This window comes from Anthonomus grandis, chromosome 13 (assembly GCF_022605725.1).
Source record: "Anthonomus grandis grandis chromosome 13, icAntGran1.3, whole genome shotgun sequence".
Lineage (NCBI taxonomy): Eukaryota > Metazoa > Arthropoda > Insecta > Coleoptera > Curculionidae > Anthonomus > Anthonomus grandis.
The window spans coordinates 4,163,617-4,169,858 of NC_065558.1; the positions used below are offsets into that span (position 1 = coordinate 4,163,617).

Genomic DNA, 6,242 nt, shown 5'->3' on the forward strand with positions numbered 1-6,242 from the left:
TTCAATTTCGAAAAAAAAAATTTTTTGGTGAAAAATTCGATACATATCCATAAATTAAAAATCTCAAACTTTGGAGGTGGATAGGTCAGCTTCTATGGAGTATATTGGGAAAATTCCAACGGTTGTGTCTTAATTTTGTCCTACTGAATGCAACGAGACCTTCGGCAAAGTCGTAGCTCTTATAATAGCCGAGATATCGCATTTTTGATGCCAATTTTTGGGCTCAAAAACGAGGTGCAAAAATTACTTTTTCCGAATTTTCAAAGTGCTCTCATTCCCTTAGTTTTGCTCGGATCTTGTTATAACCCGATGTTTTCGTGATATAGGTGATACAAGGAAGCCGTCAATATAGTTAGTTCAATTGCGAAAAAGAATATTTTTTGATGAAAAATTCGATACACGATAAATTAAAAATCCCAAACTTTGGAGGTAGATATCTCAGCTTTTACGGGCTCTATCGAGAAAGTTCCAACGGTTGTGTCTTAATTTTGTCCTACTGAATGCAACGAGACCTTAGGTAAGGTCGTAGCTCCTATAGTAGCCGAGATATTGCATTTTTGGTGCCCATTTTTGGGCTCAAAAACGAGGTCCAAAAATGACTTTTTTTCTAAATTTTCAAAGTGCTCTCATTCCCTTAGTTCTGCTTAGATCCCGTTATAACCCGGTGTTTTCGTGATAAAGGTGATACAAAGAAGCCGGCAATATAGTTATTTCAATTTCGAAAAAATCAATTTTTGCTGAAAAATTTAATACGGAGGGGGGTATACTCGAAAAATTAAAAATGCCAAACTTTAGAGGTAGATATCTCAGCTCCTATGGGCTCTATCGAAAAAATTCTAACGGTTATGTCTTAGTTTCGTCCTTTTGAATGCAACGAGACCTTCAGCAAGGTCGTAGCTCTTATAATAGTCGAGATATCGCATTTTTTGGACTCAAAAACGAGGTCCAAAAATTATTTTTTCCCTAAGTTCTGCTCGGATCTCGTTATAACCCGGTGTCTTCGTGATGTAGTTGATACCAAGAAGCTGCTGATATAGTTAGTTCAATTTCGCAAAAAAAATCAATTATTGGTAGATTTTGGATACCTTAAACGAGAGTTATTTAAAAGCCAACCGGCAAATCTACATGATTTAAAACAACGCATCCGTCAAAAAATACGTCGAACATAACGGCCAAAATGGTTCGAAATGTACAGCAGGAATTTGTAGATCGATTAGGCTCTATAGTTGACTAACGGAGGACATTTTGAACATTTGCTGATTTAAAATTATTTTTAAAGTTAAGCTTTGTTTTAAAAAATATTAAAATTTTTCTTGTTCTTCATGACGTTTTTCTTCAACTTCAAAACGCTTGAACTTAGGTATAGCACATGCTACATAAAAAAATGTTTAGAATTATAAGGGCAATTCAAAAATGCAATTAAAAAATGAGGTTGCAATTTGAAAAAAAAAATTAGCACAGCTTTTTTGAGACACCTTGTATACTTTTTTTTTCGCAAAATATGCCCCGAAAAAAATAATATAAGCAATTTAAAAATAAAATTACGAGATATTATATTAGAATGTATTTCTTACTTTGCGACCAACCTGTATTTATATGCAAACAGTTTATTATTTTGACAAATGTTTAATTAAATTTCAAGCCCGTTAATGTAGCAACATTTTAATGCCAAAATAAATTTATTTTAAATTATAAACTTTTAAGTTTTTTACTGCTTAAGTCAGTACATTTTCCTTTTGTTAACAAACTTTGTTATATAAAACCACCAATTATTACAAATTATAGCAATAATTAAACATTTCAGCAATACTCAAAATTTTTCAGATAGTTCAATATTTACATTTACTCATACCATTAGAGTTATAACCAAATAAATTGAACTCAGAAAGGCCAAGTCAGGTCAGTGGCAGATAGATGAAGAAATTGATCAGGCTTGTACAGAGAGTGAAAATGCTATAAAAAATTAAAGCCTAGAAAAGGAATATGACTATGTGTGAAAAATTGATAATCTATGACCGACTCTAACCGCAAAAATCGTTTAAAAAAAATGTTTTTTTTTAAGTTCATTAAAATTCGACTTACATATACGAAACCCTTAAAACAAGGGTAATAATTTAAAATTCTTTAAGGTCCAAAAACAAAGTGAAATATAATATATTTGAGACATGCCCTAAACACAACACACATATATTTCACGGGTGAAACCAGCGAGGGCGCTTTTCATTTAAAAACAACAAAAATATTTTCCGTGCTGCTCACGTTCATGTACTTGTTGTCCTGTCGCAGTTTCATTAAAATATGGCCGCGGTGACCCATTTTTGCGGTAAATAAAATTTACTTTACTATTTTTCTATTTAGTTCTCTTTTTCACTGTTGCTAAATGGGTTTTAAAAGGATATGTATAGAGCTGCAGATATACCTGATTTTTTTTTTTTTTTTTGTTTGGTAAGGTGAGGGAATGCTCTTTTACGCACACCCAGCTTGAGCTGGGTAGTGTGGGACTCTCCTAGATAGAAATACCCACTAAACCACTCACCAAGCAAGGTTTGACCTCTCACCTCCACTGCCCGGTTACGGGTCGGAAAACCTGCTTAACCGGAACCTCTATGTTCGGTTGCCTCTTGCTCTTTTCTAGAAGAGCGCCTCTTTTCAGAGTGCTGTCTCTTCCCTGTATCTCCGTATTTCTACGGCAGGGCTCGTAGTTCTTCAATCATTTCTGGGATGCTTGTAAACAAATCCCTGGGTCTTTTATAATAGACCCGTCTTTGTCTTTTTACTGCTGGATCGTAGTTTGTTAGGTGTTGCAGATCTTGGCATGGATGATTTCTTAGTTTTTCATAGAATTTTTGGGCCTTGTTGAGTATAAATTGGGGGATCGAATGGAAGTCCAATTTATGTCTCGATGTATATCAATGTTCCTAATAAACCAAGGTGCATTTAGGGTGGTCCTAATGCACTGGTTTTCTGCGGATGAAAGTCTCTTGATGTTGGTTTTTGACGCATACCCCCACACCGTTGAGGCATACGTCAGCTGAGCTCTCATAACTGCTTTTATTATAAGCAGCTTTGTTTCTTGTCGCATCTCGCTCTTCCTTCCTAGGATAGGATAGAGTTGTGTCATTGCTTTCTTGCACTTTGCTATGTTGGCAGCAATGTGATCTCCCCAGTTCAACCTCTTGTGGAGGTTTATTCCGAGGTATTTCACATTGTCCTGCCATTCTAATTCGGTGTCTTCAAGTGTCAAGTTGGCTTGATATGGGATGCGTCTCTTTTGGAAAATGATCGCTTGAGTTTTGGCAGGGTTGATCTTGATTTTGTTGTCAGAGCACCACTTGGCAATTTGGTTCAAGTTGCCCTGTAGCGTACCTGATTTAACACTGCAGATCCGTATTTAAAAGAAAGGATAACTGCAAATAACGTCAATAAAAAACTCTTTCTTTCCAATTTTTTATCATCTGTTAAGATAAAGGGCGTTCATGGCCTATAATATACACTCTATTAATGGACTATTATTATCCAAAACCGAAGACGATCATTGGCGTAACCGAAGACAATTAGACCGCATTTAGCTTTAATGTGTCCCTTAATATTTACGGGTTCGAGGCGAAATTTGAATTTCTAAGCTACGCCCGCTCCCCTATTAATGTCTAATGCATTGTTATATCCGGTGCTGTCGCTGTATCAAAGTGCTACGTGCCGTTATTGGAAGTTGAGTAAAGGTTGGTTATGCCCGAAATAACAATTTTGTCATAATATAAGGCAAAGGGCTCAGTTGGTATCATAATATAGGGTTATTACATGATATATTTGGATTTTTTAAATACAAATCAATTAAAGGAGAAGAAATGCAGTCAATATAAGGGTTTTACTGTACGATAAATACTTACCAAAAAAAACTTCGAAATTCGAATTATATCAGAAAAATGAAGGTATCACGTAAAAGAACTAATTTGAGAATTTTTATGTTCTAAATGTTCATCTACATCATAGGCTTAATAAAAAAATTATATAAATATTCAACTGTCTCAATTTCATGCTACATTACCCTATAAATGCAGCTATATGAATATTAAATAAAAAAAGCCGTTAATATAGAATTTATTTATCCTCCCTATATTTGGCTACGTCTGAACCACAAAATTCCTAATTCATCGACTTGTCAATTAAAAAAGCAATATAGGGTTAATATTTAAGAAGTTTAAAAAAAATGGAAAGCTATAGGTACGCTACAGAACTGACTAGGAAATCTCCTATAAAATTAATTAATTAATTTAGAAGAATTATATACGTTTAAAAGTATATAGAAGCTTATGCTAGGTACTCAAAGTAACTCACATTCCTGGAATATGACTTTCAGATTACTCATTAATGTTGCCAAAACTTAATCACATTAAGTCCAACTGCCTGGAAGTGGTTTAGAAGTACTTAAAAGTTCATGCCAGGCACTTAAAGTAGCTCACATTCCTGGAATAATGAAGTCATTTCCTGATCAAAATCGTAGAATTTAATATTTCACTGGTTTCAACAAGAAAACTTCATTAGTACATTTATTCAATAAATAAATATTATAAAAGGAACCCCTTAAGGCACAAGATATGTAAATAATGAGAATTTATTTTTCTTTTCTTTTAATGATTTTTGCTACGCCACTGGACAAATTTTTTGTGCTACCATACTGAATTCTCAGTATTCTCAATAAAAACAAATAGGAAAAGGTCTGTTGTCCAACAAAATTGATACGACACTGTGTTCAACCGCTCAATTAAGAAACAAGGACACATGTTTAACTACTTTTTAACTTCACTCTGTATTTAATAAATTAACTACTTAAATACAAGGTGGTGTAAAAAGTTATTCATGGAAATATCAAATAGAGTCCAGGAGAGCCATCTCTTGACTATTATTGGACCTAAGATCCGAAAATCCATAAAACACTGACCTTTGAGCGTGACCGGCAATATCTGTCAATCAAGGCAATAAATACATTTGCCTCCTAATACATAGATGGCGCCAAGAAACTTTCTGACAAAATCCATATACGGTTTGTACATAAATGTCACAACAATATAATATGTATCTATGCTAAAGTCATTGGATTTAAAAGGTTCAGAGACGAAATCTGTAAATCAATAAGTCAATATTTCGTTACCTTCGGTATTCGGGTCACAGATGGCGCCACACGTATCCTAAGGTCACTTGGATTTAAAGGTGAACAGGGAAAGCCATATCTGGGTGGTGTATATGGTGTATAATAACAAGACGCTGCTATATGATGTTGGTTGGAAGAGAAACTCTTTGCTGTAAAAAAGTGCGAGCAGATGGCGCCACTGAGTACAATTTTCAATTTTTTTATTAAATTTCTTTTTTTATTCTATAAGCCACTAAGCTGGAAAGCTGGAAATCTTATGCAAAAATCAGATTTGAAATTGGAGGTTGGATTAGGAATATCTACATAGTAGTTATTACACTTTAATTTCTTAATTATAGACCATAAAAAAAAAACTTACAATATTAAACATAATTATTAAAATAAATATTTATTATAATTTACAAATATATTGTTCACGTCTAATACATCAAATTAAAAAGAAAAAAAGTTTTCGACCGTGACAGGACTCGAACCTGCAATCTTCGGATCCGAAGTCCGACGCCTTATCCATTAGGCCACACGGTCTGTGATAGACTTTCGCTCCGATACAATACATAAGCCTCCATATAACGGTTTTATTGATTTATCATAGATTTGTTTGGAATAATTTGGAATTTAAGTAATTTAAATGAAAATTATTGGTTTTTATAGTAAAATGCTTTAGATTTTTGAGTTTTTATTTTAGACTGTTTATTTTAGATAATATACATGTAGTAAAGTTGGAGATTGATGTAATAATTCGTAATAAATTTTCCTTTTAGATATACACGTCATGGTTTTTTATATGATCCTGTCAATAAATATTTCTTCAAAAAAAGTATTAAAAAAGTACAATCAGAACGACACCTGAATAATTTTTTTTTAAATTTGCAAAAATAGAATTGTAGCCTTTATAAAATATTATTTGTTTTATGTAGAGAAAGTATAGCAGGTTCAGGACCTCAAATAAGATCGATTTTATTCTGGAAGAACTGACCGACGTTTCGGCCTATATTTAGAGCACCTTCAGGGCTCTTTCTGTTTAAAAAAAACAAAATTTAGGTTCAATGATTAAATTTAAAAAAGCATTAGGAAAACCCCTTTCACTTTCACA

General features: G+C 33.3%; 1 non-coding gene across 1 annotated transcript; it reads right to left on the reverse strand.

Annotated features, from left to right (window-relative positions):
* Nucleotides 1-5,601: 5,601 nt before the first annotated feature.
* Trnar-ucg (transfer RNA arginine (anticodon UCG)) lies at nucleotides 5,602-5,674 on the reverse strand. Its single transcript has one exon. It is a non-coding gene; the product is annotated as a tRNA-Arg (tRNA).
* Between the last annotated feature and the right edge of the window lie 568 nt (nucleotides 5,675-6,242).